Source organism: Schistocerca serialis, chromosome 4, assembly GCF_023864345.2.
Source record: "Schistocerca serialis cubense isolate TAMUIC-IGC-003099 chromosome 4, iqSchSeri2.2, whole genome shotgun sequence".
NCBI classification, from domain to species: domain Eukaryota; kingdom Metazoa; phylum Arthropoda; class Insecta; order Orthoptera; family Acrididae; genus Schistocerca; species Schistocerca serialis.
In genome coordinates, this window is record NC_064641.1 from 564136641 (window position 1) to 564152060 (window position 15420).

The 15420-nt window shown below is 43.6% G+C and overlaps 1 protein-coding gene across 1 annotated transcript in view; it reads right to left on the reverse strand.

Moving 5' to 3' along the window:
- Nucleotides 1-15420, reverse strand: part of LOC126474016 (metabotropic glutamate receptor 4-like) — an 873060-nt gene that overhangs the window by 562480 nt on the left and 295160 nt on the right. The window lies entirely within an intron of this gene.

Below are 15420 nucleotides of genomic sequence, written 5' to 3' on the forward strand. Positions count from 1 at the left end.
TTACACACTTCATAAACTAACTTAAACTAAGTAAAACCCACACACCCCTGCCCGAGGGAGGTCTTGAACCTCCAGCGGGAGGGGACGCGCAATCCGTGACATTGCGCCTTACACCGCGCGGCCACTTCGCGCGGCGCAACGTGAGGTCTCTGTGTTGCATTAAAAGTGGTAACCGGCACATCTTTGCGGTGTTTGACGCATTTACTTCTTTTGTTTTACTGCTTTCGAAGAAGTCCTTGACAATTGGGGTTACTATTGAGCACCTGGTCAAAATATATTCGGTGTTTGGAGCACGTAGTAAGCAATAATGCGCCATCCTTCCTCTCCCGGGAATTCGGGAGGTTTGTTTTTTAATAATGCTATTTCCCACATCACAATCATTCGCTATCACCCGCAGCCATAATTTGCGGAACGAGTTAATTGTAAACTGTAGTCAGCCTCGATTATTTTTCACCCATAGTCTTAGACTAAGTGGGATCAATGGGATCAGCCCATCAACATTCTTAATTTCGCATTTAATAAAGCTGTGCATGAAATTCATGAGACTACTTGTCCCAGTTCGACGCTTCCCTTTTCGGTTAACTTACCAATATAAAATCTGTGGTTCATAAAGGACGTCATGCCTAAGCATAATAATCCGAAGATCATCAAGAAAAACTGGGAGTCTGCAAGCAACAACATTCACTTTGTACAGTGGATGCCGGCTGTCCAGTATAAAAGAATCAGGTGCCCTGCCTCGCTTAAGGTGGATGATGCGCTTTTTCTAAAAATATTTTTGGTACAGAGTAAAGTCGAGCAGAGGGTTACTGCAAAAATGCTCACACGCTTTGTGGGCCATACGCCAAGGGACAGCTCAGTGCGCATTTAAGTCAATTCAGATTTAGCTTTAGTAATCGAGCTGCTGAATCACAGGTCGTCCCTTGAATCTGTGGTCCAGTGATCGTTCCTCCTCCCCACCCCAAGTGTTTTCCTTGAAGGGGGAGGGATCTGAGCCATACACTAGGTTATGTCGATCCCCCCTTTGCCTGTGGGAACTCTTTGCCAAGCACTGCTTAGTGAAGGGTTTCTTGGCGTGTCAGGTGGTGGATTCCATTCCTACCACGTCAGCTTCCATCAGCAGCTGCATGGAGACAATTATGAGACCCGTATTAACTTCAGTACATGGACATTAAGGCCGGATTCTCCAGATATACACTCATGATCCAAAGTGTTATGACCACAGACTAGTGCGAGACTGAATGCCTACTGGTGATGTAGCGGGCACCTGACACAATAAGGAAAGAATGTAAGTGGAACAGAAGTATGGGCTTTCATTACAGCGAAGATATTGGCGACAAATTTGGAAATTCAGTGATACAAGCGGTCTTGACAAAGGGCACGTTATTGTGGCGCTGCGGCTGGAAACGAGACTCTCTGAAACGATGAAGCTGGTCGCCTGCTAGCGTACTGCTGTCGTGAGCATCTATGGTAAGTGGCTGAAGGACAGTGACATAACGAGTAGGCGATATGTACTGGACGACAACGTCTTACTACTCAACGTAGAGGATCCCCCACTTTGTAATCCAGGTTAGGCAGCGACCTGTGGTAGTGTGACGACAGAGCACAATGCCTGTGCACACAAAAGTGTTTCGGATCACACCGTTCAAAGACCATTGTTGAACTTAGAGCTCCACATCACACGATACCTACGTGTGATGTGGAGATCCAACGACATCGTCGGCTAGCAGTGGCCAGAGCATCACTGAGTTTCCGCCGTGGATAAATAGAAACGTGTAGCCTGTCGAATGAATCGCATTTCTTGTTACACCATGTCGATGGCAGGGTCCTTACACGCCGTCATCCAGGCGAATCGCTGCACGAAACATGCACCGCGCCACAGATGCAGGTCGGTGAGAGAAGAATCGCGCTATGGGGTACACTGAGTTGGGCGTCCATGGGATCTGTGTTGGTAGTTGAAGGCATCATGACAGTATTGAACTATGTGAACATTATTTTGGGCCACCTGCATTACTTCATGTTTGAAGTCTCCCCCTATGGCGAAGACGTCTTCCAGCAGGACAGCTGTTCGTGTTTAAGGTCAGAATCGAGCTACAGTGGTTTTCGGGGCATTATGGTGAACTTACATTGATGTCTCGGCCAGCAAATATGCCTGATCTGTACCCTTGGAACACATATCCGGCACCAGCTGCGTTCCCGTAAACCACCACCCCGTAAATTGCGGGGTTTGCGTGACCTGTGCGTAGACAAATCCAGTACCACATACTTCTCGAGTCCTGTCAAAGAGTTGTAGAATAGTGAAGCAACATGTTATTAAACTGGTGGTCATAATGTTTTGGTTCATCGGAGTATCATGTATCTTGTTTAATGGTGAAGTACCATTTACCATTCATGGCCACGTAAACCGCTGAAATACGCGCTACTGGTCTGTTGACAATCCCCGTTGGCTTCGTCAGCTGGAACATCAGCGTCCATGTCATGGACAGAGAACCGTCAGTTCATAGCCCGTATTTCACAGACGGAAGACTGAACACGCCCAAGTATCGCAGCCTCCTAACAGACCACTTTCTACAGATGCTAGATGTTCCCCTGCAGGTCAGGAGGAACCTGTGGTACCAACATGATAGCTGTCCAAACCCATTGTACACGAAGTACTACAGCTTGTCTTCACCAATTGTTTCCAAATCGTGGGATTGGACGCAGAGGCCCTATGCCTTGGCTGCCCCGTTCCCTAGATTTGACACCTGTAGACCTTTTTCTGTGGGGAAAGCTGAAAGACGCTGCCTGCAAGGACATATTAACAACAACCGTTCATATACAATGACGTAATACTGTAGCCTGCTCTGACGTATCCGCTGAAATGCTAACACGTGTACAGCAGTCGTTCCATACCAGATTGGAAGTGTATTGCCGCTGCTGGTGGTCAAATTGAACACAAGCTGTGAAGGTCAACTGTCTCGTTACTTTTCAAAATCCACGTAAATAGTGTGTGCACTTGTTCTTTAGTGTGTGCTACCATAGGTATTGTACAAGCATCAATGTGGGAACTTATCAAAATACGATATCTCGGAAAGGACTTGCACTAGAATCCTACAACACACACCACTGACATTCTAATTTACCCTACTTTTCGTTTGTTAATGTCAACAGACATTGTTCCATATAAAAAGTGTATGCTTCAGCAATAAATCCACATTCGAATTTTTATTACAATCTGTTTATTGGCTAACAATACGAGCCCCTGATTACCAATCCTTTCCGCGAAAGCAGCACATCAGCAGCACTTAAATTTTCCGCAATTTTTGCGGTGCAAATTTTAGGTGATTCATCCTGTGTGCTCCCCACGCCACTCTACGATACATGACAAAAAGTACATTCTAACAACATTAGCGATATTTGGTCCTACAACATTCGCGTGTCCAGAGAGGCAGAAATGTAACTCCACATGCCTCTGTTCACGCCTGAATCCCTCTTATCCGACTATCATGAGCCCTTAACAAGATAAAAGACCGTGGGAGGAGACTGGCCGTATAGTTCTCCCAGAAAACAGATCTAGTGAAATTTAGCAATTGGTTTTAGAGAGAACAACGCCGCCTTTCTTCCAAACATTTTGTCGAGAACAACGGCGCGATTCTTCCAAAGATCCCACCATCGTTGCACTTTCGTGTGAACTCAGCGACGAGTTGCAATACTGGCAGTGTAGCTCTATATTTTTTCGTTGCCTGTAACTATACCTGCTTAGTAAGGACTCGAAACGCTGGAATAATACTATAGAAATAATGGCTCTAGACTAGTGAATTGCCGGTCGGAGTGGCCGAGCGGTTCTAGGCGCTACAGTCTGGAAACGCGCGACCGCTACGGTCGCAGGTTCGAATCCTGCCTCGGGCATGGATGTTTGTGATGTCCTTAGGTTAGTTAGGTTTAATTAGTTCTAAGTTCTAGGCGACTGATGACCTCAGAAGTTAAGTCGCATAGTGCTCAGAGCCGGAACTGTACAATGTAATTGAATATTTACTCGCTTGTATTTAGTTACTTCTGCGCAAGAAGCGGCGCAGGAGCTGTGCCGTTACAGCTGAATATTCTATGATCCACTGTTCGGTAAGTGCAGTATACCAATCTCTAGCGCCCTTTCAGGCTGTCATGGATGCAGATGGTCGTCTCATTGAGCAACATTTGTGGCATTCAAAGTAAACATGGTACGAAATGTGTTTCTCTCAATCGCTTATTCGTTATAAAAATGGTTCAAATGACTCTGAGCGCTATGGGACAACATCTGAGGTCATCAGTTCAGTAGACCTTAGAACTAATTACACCTAACTAACCTGAGGACATCGCACGCATCCATGCCCGAGGCAGGATTCGATCCTGCGGCCGTAGCAGTCGCGCTGTTCCGGACTGTAGCGCCTAGGACCGCTCGGCCACTGCGGCCGGCTATACGTTAATCTCTTCCGCATGTCCTTAAAAAGCTTCCACAAAGTTTCATTATCCTACCATTACTCCGTTTTCACAAGCCTCCCCCCCCCCCCCCCCCCCTCAAGTAGCGAAAGTTTAATTACAACCTCTACGTATTTTCCCAGAAGTTGAAGTTTGTTAGTAACCACTAGTTTTCATACCACAGTTATAGCCCTACTCCTTCATACTCCTGCCAGAATCATTGTAGGTCTAGTAAACAAAAATGCCGATGTATACGTAGTCGAAGCACACTTAATGGTATTTTCTTTTTCTCCTTCCTCTCCTTTCTCTTTTAACTAATTTCAGCTTAGGATCAAGGTAACGAGAATCAGCATCTTTTTCATGGTCTCTATCAGTGTACAATACTATTTGATCCTCATATTTTGTGATTTTCTAAGCCCTTCTGTCCATAATATTTTTCCACGAATCTACAATTTTCTGGAAACCTTTGGCAATATGAATTTTTTGTTTGAAAGTCACCTAGCTGTATATCCGTTCCCGATATTCGCGTTTTTTCGAGATCTATTCGCACCTCTCGGGTTCAAACTGTTTTGTTCTCTTCTTAACGAAAACTTTCATTAATTGATTTGTCAACCTTCCCTGGCACTATCTAAGAATGTTTCCGTAGACCATAATCATTTTCTTGAGACCCTCTTTATCTGGGAATACAGTTCCTGTTTCTCTCCGATCTCTTGGTGTTCTACGAGTTCTCAACAACAACCCCCCCCCCCCCTTCACCCCGAGAAATCATTCTTCGTTCCACAAGTTTTAGGCCGTAAGTAATCCCGTACTTACAAAGCTCAAAATATCTGCTGCGTGTAATGTCTTAATTTGGCTACGAACGCTAGATTCTTTTCCTTGTAGGCATTCATAAAGAGTTGTGTATTACATTAATTTTGTTTATTCGTACTACCTTAACTTCTTTTCCCATCGAACCTATTTCTTTCAATTCTTAAAGATCTTTAAATTTCTCTTATCTATTTATCAGTTTCTGTGGGACCATACAAGCTGATTAGAACATTTGTTAACGAAATAATTAAAGACTTAATGAAGCACACAAAGATTTTAGGAGATTGTAAGTAAATACACATTACAGAGAAACGTTCTCTTCTGCTGAGTGAAACGCCTGTGCAAAACAGGAGTAGGCCAGATTGAAATACTGCTACTTGGGTGTGAGGACTTAGGGTTTAACACAGATTTATCAGTGTTGCTGAAAGCCTATTGGAACCGAAACCTGTTTATTAGGGCACAACTTTCTCATCCAAGGACATATCGTTATTCCTTCTAGTGCTCATTAAATGAATGTTGCAGTTTCTTCTGAGTGAGTCAGTACTGAGTTTATGTACAGGGACTGTAGAGCTAGAATTGCGAGACGCCTCGAACAACGGTCAATACGATGTTCACGAGCTGACGCCGAAGGTCTGTCTGACTGCGCTTTCCTGGGGTAAGAGTGTCCTTGGTGAGTGGACAGAGTTGCCCCAAAATACACCATACGAAGTAATAGAGACATAGCAAGGAAAGTAAACAAGCCTTCACGTTACCGTGCCAGAGATAGTGGAGATCATTATTGTTTCTGCACAAGATCTTGAACATGATACGTCCAAGAAAGCCTTCTATTTACCATCAGTAGAACTTGAAATGGTCGACTTCACTGGCTTTTTGACTTCTTTCCGAATTATCCCTCCTTCTAACATACTGTCCAGCAACATTAATGTGTCCACTTGTAGAAAGTGTGAGTACTTACAATTTGCAGAGCGGACCGTTGCTACCATGCTGAAAGATGGTTAGTGAGGTTCTGGAAGGTACCGACAGTGATGTGGAGCCGTGCCGACTCCAGTGCCGTGGACAGCTGCGTTAGGTTTCTTGGTTTATGCACTCATTGCGCGAACAGCCCGATACAGGTGGTACCACAGATTCTCGGTTGGGTTTAAATGTGGGGTGTTTGGTGGCTAGGGGAGTACGGTAAAATTATCCTGGTGTTGTTCGAACCATGCATGTACACTGTAAGCTCTGTGACGCGTTACATTATCAAATGGTTCAATTGGCTCTAAGCACAATGGGACTTAACATCTGAGGTCATCAGTCCCCTAAGAACTACTCTCATGCTCATAAATTAAAATAATGCTGATACTTGGTGAAAAACGCTCTGGTGGGCGGTCTGCGGGTTTAAATCACCTCGGGGTATGACCATGCGGTGCATTTGAGCTGCAGTCGTCGCACGGTGGCGCTGGCAGCAGTCCAGATACGGCAGAGGTGTGTTGGTGCATGTCAGAGTACGGTGCAGCGAGTTAAGTGTGCAGACGTTTTCAGACGTGCTAATGGTGACTGTGTGTTGAAAATGGCTCAAAGAACACATATTGATGACGTTATGAGGGGTAGAATACTAGGGCGACTGGAGGCTGGTCAAACACAGCAAGTCGTAGCACGGGCCCTCCGTGTGCCACAAAGTGTGATCTCAAAGTTATGGCAACAATTCCAGCAGACAGGAAACTTGTCCAGGCGCTACAGTACGGGACGTCCACTGTGTTGCAACACCACAAGAAGACCGATATCTCACCATCAGTGCCCGCAGACGCCCACGGAGTACTGCAGGTAGCCTTGCTCGGGACCTTACCACAGCCACCGGAACTGTTGTCTCCAGGCAAACAGTCTACAGACGACTGAATAGACGTGGTTTATTCGCCTGGAGACTTGCAAGATGCATTCCACTGATCCCTGGTCACAGGAGAGCTCGTAAAGCCTGGTGTGAAGAACACAGTATTTGGTCATTGGAACAATGGTCTCAGGTTATGTTCACGGACGAGTCGAAGTGAACAGTGATTCCCGCTGGGTTTTTATCTGCGTGAACCAAGAACTAGATACCAACCCCTTAATGTATTTGAAAGTGACCTCTATGGAGGTTGTGTTTGATGGTGTGGGGTGGGATTATGACTGGTGCACGTACACCCCAGCATGACTTTGACACAGGAACTGTAACAGGTAAGGTGTATCGGGACGTCATTTTGCACCAGTATGTCCGCCTTTTCAGGGGTGTAGTGGGTCCCGCCTTACTCCTGATGGATGATAACGCACGGCCTAACCGAGCTGCCATCGTGAGGAGTACCTTGAAACAGAAGGTTTCAGGCGAATGGAGTGGCCTGCCTTTTCTTCAGACCTAAACCCCAACGAGCAGGTCTGGGATGCTCTCGGTCGACGTATCGCTGCACGTATTCAGACACCTAGGACACTTCAGGAGCTCCGACAAGCACTGGTGCAAGAATGGCAGGCTATACCCCAGCAGCTGCTCGACGACCTGATCCAGAGTATGCCAACCTGTTGTGCGGCCTGTGTACGTGTGCGTGGTGATCATATCCCATACTGATGTCGGGGTACATGTGCAGGATACAGTGGAGTTTTGTAGCACATTTGTTTCGGGGCGGTTTTCTCAACTTATCACCAATACCGTGGACTTACAGTTCTGTGTCGTGCGTGTTCCCTATGTGCCTATGCTATTAGCGCCAGTTTTGCGTGGTGCCACGTTGTGTGGCACCACATTCTGCAATTGTCCTTAATTTATGAGCATGGTGTACTTAAACCTAACTAAGTTAAGGACATGCCCGAGGCAGGATTCGAACCTGCGACCGTAGCAGCAGCGCGGTTCCGGACTGAAGCGCCTAGAACCGCTCGGCCACAGCGGCCGGCTCGTTGCTTTATCCTCCTGGTAGATGCCGTCGTGCAGAGGAAACACGAACTGCATGTGGGGGTGGACCTGGCTCCCAAGGATAAATGTATACTCCTGTTGATCCATTGTGCCTTCCAGAATAACGAAATCACCCACGCAGTGCCACGAAAATATTTGCCACACCATAATGCTCCGACGATTGTTGCAGCATTTGCTTTCAGACGTTTCACGTCTTACATGCCAACGGCCATCTGTCCTATAGAGCATAAAATATGATTTATCTGAAAGGCCACCTGTCGTCACCAAGTGGACGTCCATTAGCGGTACTGGCGAGCAAATTCCAGCCTCCATCGCCGGTGAACTGTAGTCAGCATGAGTGCATGAACCAGGCACCTACTGTGGAAGGTCATACACAGCTACGTTCGCTGAACAGTCATTGATGAGACAAGGCAGCTTGATTCATCTGAGCAATGAACTGCTCTACAGTTGCACATCTATTCGCTCTTACACATCTCCACATCTTACACATCTCCGCAGCCGTCGTTAGTCCCTATCATCTATAGCCCGTCCACAATTGTCTTGGTGCCCGTTTTGTATAGCAACGTTTGGCCATGCACAGTATACTTTAACCATGGTGGCATGCAAACAGTTAACAAAGTTAGTCGTTTGTGAAAACCTTCCACCCTCGGCCCGAAAGCCAAAGAGCATGCCCTTTTCACCTTCAGATAAATACGCGTTACGACAACGACTGCACTATTTCCCGCGTCCCCCCGACAAGTGCATGCTAGTGCTGTCAACTGCCATCTGTGAGTGGTTACTGGACGTTGACGTCGAAAACAGATGGTGATGACGTAGCTCTGACTAGACCGAGTGTCACCCATCTACGACAGTCTTCTCGACAGAGATCTGTAAATTTGCTTTAGACGTTCGTTTCTGATGCTGTGTGGTTTGCTTAGCCTCCTCTCCACAGTACGACTGCTCGGACTGAGTAACACAACTGTCTTGCTTCTGGTCCGAAACACAAATGCAGGAGAGATGTTGGTACCTAAATAAGCCACAAAAGAATAGGCGGAACACATCTTTAGGCACGTCTGAGGGTAGAATCTCAATTGTAATGCTGTTGATGCCAATGTGTTGACCTGCAACAGAGATCATTTCATTCAATATGATAGCAAGTTCGTTCGTAGAGAGTATTACGCAAGGTCGTAGCCAATTCAACGATGTCAAAGGCAATGTCAATAATCCACGCGGATTCTGTGGAATTCACACCAGCAAAAGACTGAAAATTAAGAAAGTGCCATGCTTTGCTACCTTCAGCACAACTCGTTCTTTAAAACTGGACAACTGAAGTAGTTCATTGTCTCTTTACTATTATAAACAACTAAATAGAATAGAAAAGAAAAAGTTCTTCGTAATTGATCCAGACATTTGATATCTGTGTTAAATGATTTTCGCGTATTCCGTAGATTGCCGGCCTATTCATAATACATGTCTCAGAATCTCTCCACTTTTTCTTTAGCCGTATTTTTATTTGTGTATCTAAACAAGTACTTAGGCAGTGCCATAATTGTTATTGAAATTAATATTGTTCTTTTTTCGCTCTTATTCACATTCAAAAATACTATAGTTCAACATTATTTTCTAACTTTTTTTGGGGGAGGGGGGAATTGTGGCATAGGTATACAACTGAATAAGTGAAATAAATTATCTACGTTGATCATAGAAGCTGAAGTAATGAATTAAAACTTGTGCCGCGGCCAGAACATGAACCTGGGTCTCCTGCTTAGTAGGAAGATATGTCAGCCACTGCACCACCGTAACAGTATAGGTTGCACAGCTGCGTCGATTACCCTACTCCAGTGCCTTCACTAACACAAACCCCAAGTCACGTTTCAGCCTATTTTCCCCTAACTCAATCGTCAGTGTTATAGCAGTGTAACATTTTTTTTAAACTGGACTTTGAAAAAACCGGAAAAGAAGAGAATCGAGGCTTGTAAGGAGTGGTGCTAAAGAATAAAGTTGCAAGTTGGGTGGACGGATAAGAAATTGAAGGTTCTTTTCAAATTCGGTCAGCAGAAGAACATGCGTAGAACTTTGGCAAAAAGAAGGTAAAGGATGCAAGGACATATCTGTAAGACAGCAATAAATAACGTTCTTGGTACTTGAGGGAGCTCTACACAGTAAAAACTGAAGGAGAAGAAAGCGTTTTGAATATATCGAGGAAATAACTGAAGCCTTTGAGTGCAAGTGGCACTCTGAGATGAAGAGTTTGTCCCGCAGAGGCAATATTGGCGGGCCACATCAAATCAATCAGAAGACTGACAGAAGGGACCGATAGGATGAAGGAGGGAAGGAGGGAGAGAAGACCTGGTCACCCCGCGACCAGGTCATTGAGACCAAGCGACGCTGACCGCATCATCCACCTACGACCTTATTTGATGCTGTGTGAGGGTGTACATTCTCTCCCTCTTGTACCACTACCGTTCTTCTTAGCTGGTCTTATAGGTAGAGTCATTATAGTTCTCGTAACAAGAGCAAGTAGCTGGTAGTATCGTGAATGCGACCCAGGTCCTCCGCAGACTCAGTGACAGCTAGGGACATGGACAATTCTAACCCAAAAACTGTCCTATTTAAATATTTACTTCTTAGTCTTAATTGGGAGTCAGCCATACGAACGTGAGGAAAGTATTACAAAGAATTATAGATATATCAGCTCGGCACTCGATTATTGTTGGGCCTCACAGCAGTGAGAAATTTTCACTAACGTTACTAATGTAATTCGCTATGAAAGAAGCACTAATAAAGATAAACAACATTCTTCGCCTTTCATTTTGAACACTGTTTACGTCATGTAACGCAACCACAATTATTTTCATTGCATCTTTCGGTCGACATATTCATAGTTTTGTTTCAAGATGCTCGAATGTAGTGTATGTAAACTAATTTCACAATAGCGCGCAAAGTGTGATAATCGTAAGGCTTGTTGACCATATGCTTGCAGTTATTACAGGTTATTTATGATATTTTATATTCATTAAAATAACTTTTTCTGGATTTGGACTGTTACACAATGACGCTAAAAGGCATATACTTCGTCTCCTTACTTCGTCTCTCACGTCCTTCCATCACACATACAATTTACAGCTTTGATAGTTTCCTCTCTCTTTCGACTTGGGCCAGTGTTACACTGTGAAAAGCCTTTGCCAAATGTCATTCACAAAACGCATTTTATAACATCTTGAGCGGTGAACGGGAATACTTCCACCATGTCTCTTAGAAAAATTAGAATATGGTCTTAGCTTTCATTAAAGATTCGTCACAGAAGTATAATAAGGAACTTGGGAGTAAGGAACACCAGTGTTCTACCATATTTGAACCGACATTTCCACATGTACTCTGCCGGAATGCATTACAGGTAGTGCATACTGTTCTATTTTCTGGTTCTGTCAAGTTCGTCTGGCATTCGGAGTTGTAGAATTTGTTGAACTGGCAAGCACTGTATAGAAAAATTAGATAGGGTCTTCGTTCATTTGATCCTTTGGGTTGTCTTTTTCTCCAAAATTTGCTGACTCACTCTTCCTACAATTTATTCAGCTAATCGGCCAAGAAAACACTCCAGGAAAAAGACTATTTATATGCTTCCGTATGAGCCCTAATTTCTCTTATTGTGGTGCTCCATACGCAAAATATACGTTGGCGACAGTAGAATCTTTTTGAGGTCAGCTACAAATGCCGGTTCTCTAAATTTTCTCAGCAGTGTTCCTCGAAAAGAACTTTGCCGTCCCTCTAGGGATTTCCATTTGAGTTCCCGAAGCAACTTCGTAATACTTGCGTGTTGATCACATCTACCGGTAAAAAATCCAACAGCCTACTTCTGAATTTCTTTGATGTATTCCCTCGATCCGACCTGGTGGGGGATCTTGACACTCGAGAAGTACTGAAGAATGGGTTCCACGAGTGTTCAATTTGCGGTGTCCTTTACAGATGGACCACAATTTCCTAAAATTCTTCCAATAAACCGAAGTCGATTATTCGCCTTCCCTACTACAATCCTTACATCCGCGTTCCATTCATTTCACTCTAGATTGTATGTGAAAATCGAATTTTACTACCTAAAACAATGCGAAAGAAAAAGAAAGATAATGATTACATGGCTAAAATGGTTCAAATGGCTCTGAGCACTATGGGACTCAACATCTTAGGTCATCAGTCCCCTAGAACTTAGAACTACTTAAACCTAACTAACCTAAGGACATCACACACATCCATGCCCGAGGCAGGATTCGAACCTGCGACCGTAGCAGTCCTGCGGTTCCGGACTGCAGCGCCTAGAACCGCACGGCCACCGCGGCCGGCAATGATTACATGTATAAGTTACAGTGGTAATTTTGAAGCGGCTATGGGACATTAGATTTGGTAGCTTTTGCAGAGGGCACACAACAGTGTAATGTTTCCTGATCGAAAGCTTCACCAGGGTTATATCCATTTTCAAACAGTTTATGAGTCTTTCTTTATTATACGTAACAAGAAAAGAAAGTTAACATCTGGTCGTCGTCAAAGGCAGACAAAGACAACGAGACATTTCCTCGTATTATTACACAGAGTTTTTGAACAAACAGAGACTTCTGTAAGGGTACAGCACTATGTATACCATTGACATCAGTAACAAGGATCTTACCAGATTATTAAAAACAATAAACAACGTGCGATTGGGAAACCTTTCTGGGTGTCAGGGCGTCGATTTGAACACCACCGTTCATTAATACGAGCCCAGTACAATAACCGATGCGTTACTTCGCTCGGTTCAAAGTATTCAGATTTAAAAGTCTTTGATTTAGTACACTGCAAATAGTTGATAACATCCAGTGAAATTACACACTGATTTAAAGGTAACTGCTAAAACGTCAAGTCGCTGTAGATATAATACTAATCGTCAATTTCAAGCTCCTGCGAAGAAATTTAGTACTATTCTGCATAAGAAGCCTGTTATGTTCTGACTGCAAAATAGCATATCGGCGTTCGGATGGTTCGTAGTTTTCCTGTTAGTTATATTCATTACGGGCTAGAGAGAATTCTTTAGTTTTAATATGTTGCATCTTTCGTCATAGTTATATAATGTAGACTCGGCATATAGACTTTTATTCTTTGACCAACAAATGGTATTTTTATTCTTTGACCAACAAATAACGAAAGGCTGCTATATTTATTTAAAGATAGGTCATAAATATGTAGGGATTTCTAAAATATGCCCATATGAAACAGTATAATTAGCATTCAACATTTTTATAACGATTTATCTCACCGTTAAGTAATAGGATTTCCTAGAAACATTGAATCACACGTTAAGCTTTCAACTTTCAACATTTTTTTAGATATTTTATTGGCAGTTTTGAAAAAAAAATTCGTTAGTCATAAAAATGGCTTTGAATGAAGGTAACTGGTTTATAGATCTTAGGCTTCTTTACTATCTTTCAAGTTCGCCCTGTATGAATGTTTACGTGATTGTTATTTTCCGAGTCATATGGTCTCGCAACTTTTCTGTTCCTTGTCGTAGTGCCAAAAATGTTTTGTAAATGAGAAAATTCATTTTCTCAGCCCCTCCCACCATCTTCAAATGCCTCGGATGGAGGTTTCCTCGTGAGCTTTATCAATGACAGAAAAACTCTATGCTTAGGCTCCACATGCGAGAAGACAAATTAAGGAGAGTTACCACCATTCTTACATGATGCAAATGACTGGATTTGGAATCACTACAGTATAGTGACTGTCACATTTTGGAATGTATCTGAATGTTACCATTTTTATGTGTGATGGTCCCTGACAAACTGAACCTTTACAATACGATATTATATTTTTTATAGTTGTATTACTTAGCACCATTCTACGTTCAGATATCCAGTTCATAATTCGTATGCGTATCTTTTTCATTTATGGAATCATTTGCTTCAACGACATAGATAAAACAGCCAATGAGTTTTACAAAGCTTAACAGAAATTAATCTCTGACCCAAATGCCTCCCGAGCCTCGACGAAGCTGAAAAAATTATGCACGGGCGGGGAGCAGAGGCGCGTTTCGTGTTTTCATGTCAAACAACGTGCTGTTCGTGATATACCCGAGAGAAGAGTAGGAACTTCCGTGGTAAGTTACGTATTTATGCGTGTGGAAGCACAGCTGTTATCATCGAGCGTAATACAAAGACTAAAATTTTTAATTAAATACAACAGAAAGTCACAGACTGCAGAAGTGGCTATGTAAATAATGGAATATTAAAAAGGAATGTTATTAAAAACTTTCCTCAGTGAAATTCAAGTTTCCAGTGTTATACGATGGGAATGTAGCCCTGCCTGATGCGCAAAAATCAATAGTTTTCTGTTGGATTCATTTCAAAGGGCGATGCAGCAGGCTATCAGAGGCCTTGAGCACAAAGAGATGTTAAACATACTACGGAAAACCGAGTGTATACTTGTAGGATCATCTAACAAAAACAGAGCTCTGAAACATCTTTTAGACACCTGTAGCTGTGCTGTACTACTTCATTCTGACCTTAGGATTACGTGGTTTGTCAAATGGCGCTGTGAAGTAATCCCGGAGTAAATATAATCTCAGCAATAAATATTCATCCTGTTACTGCGCGTGTTCCTAATTCCATCTACTCACCTTCCATTAGGTTCTATCACGCAATCTATCATGTAAAAGATAGTCGTGTCAGCACAGCATTTTAATCTGGAGAAAATTAGAACATGTAATTGATAGTGACTAGTAACAGGCGTACCCAGAGGGCTTTGTGATACTGTTGCCATTATCTACACAACTACGACGCTGGCAAATATCGTTTATCTGAAACATCTTCCACAATTTTATGCCAACTTACGATGAACATTAACAATGAAGTGACTTTATGAATAAGGTTCCTTGAGTGCACTGCGACTTGCTAGTCAGCTGGAGCCGGCCGGAGTGGCCGAGCGGTTCTAGGCGCTACAGTCTCGAGCCGAGCGACCGCTACGGTCGCAGGTTCGAATCCTGCCTCGGGCATGGATGTGTGTGATGTCCTTAGGTTAGTTAGTTATAATTAGTTCTAAGTTCTAGGCGACTGATGACCTCAGAAGTTAAGTCGCATAGTGCTCACAGCCAGTCAGGTGGTGTGTGGCAGGTCGTGAATGGACGATGCAGAAAAAGCAGACGTGATCATGCTGTATAGAGGGACTACAACGAACGCAGTTTGTTCTTGTACGGTGCATGCAGCAAGATATCTCAATAGGCGTCAACCATCTCGCAACTATTTATCAACCTCTTCCACCAGTTACGTAAA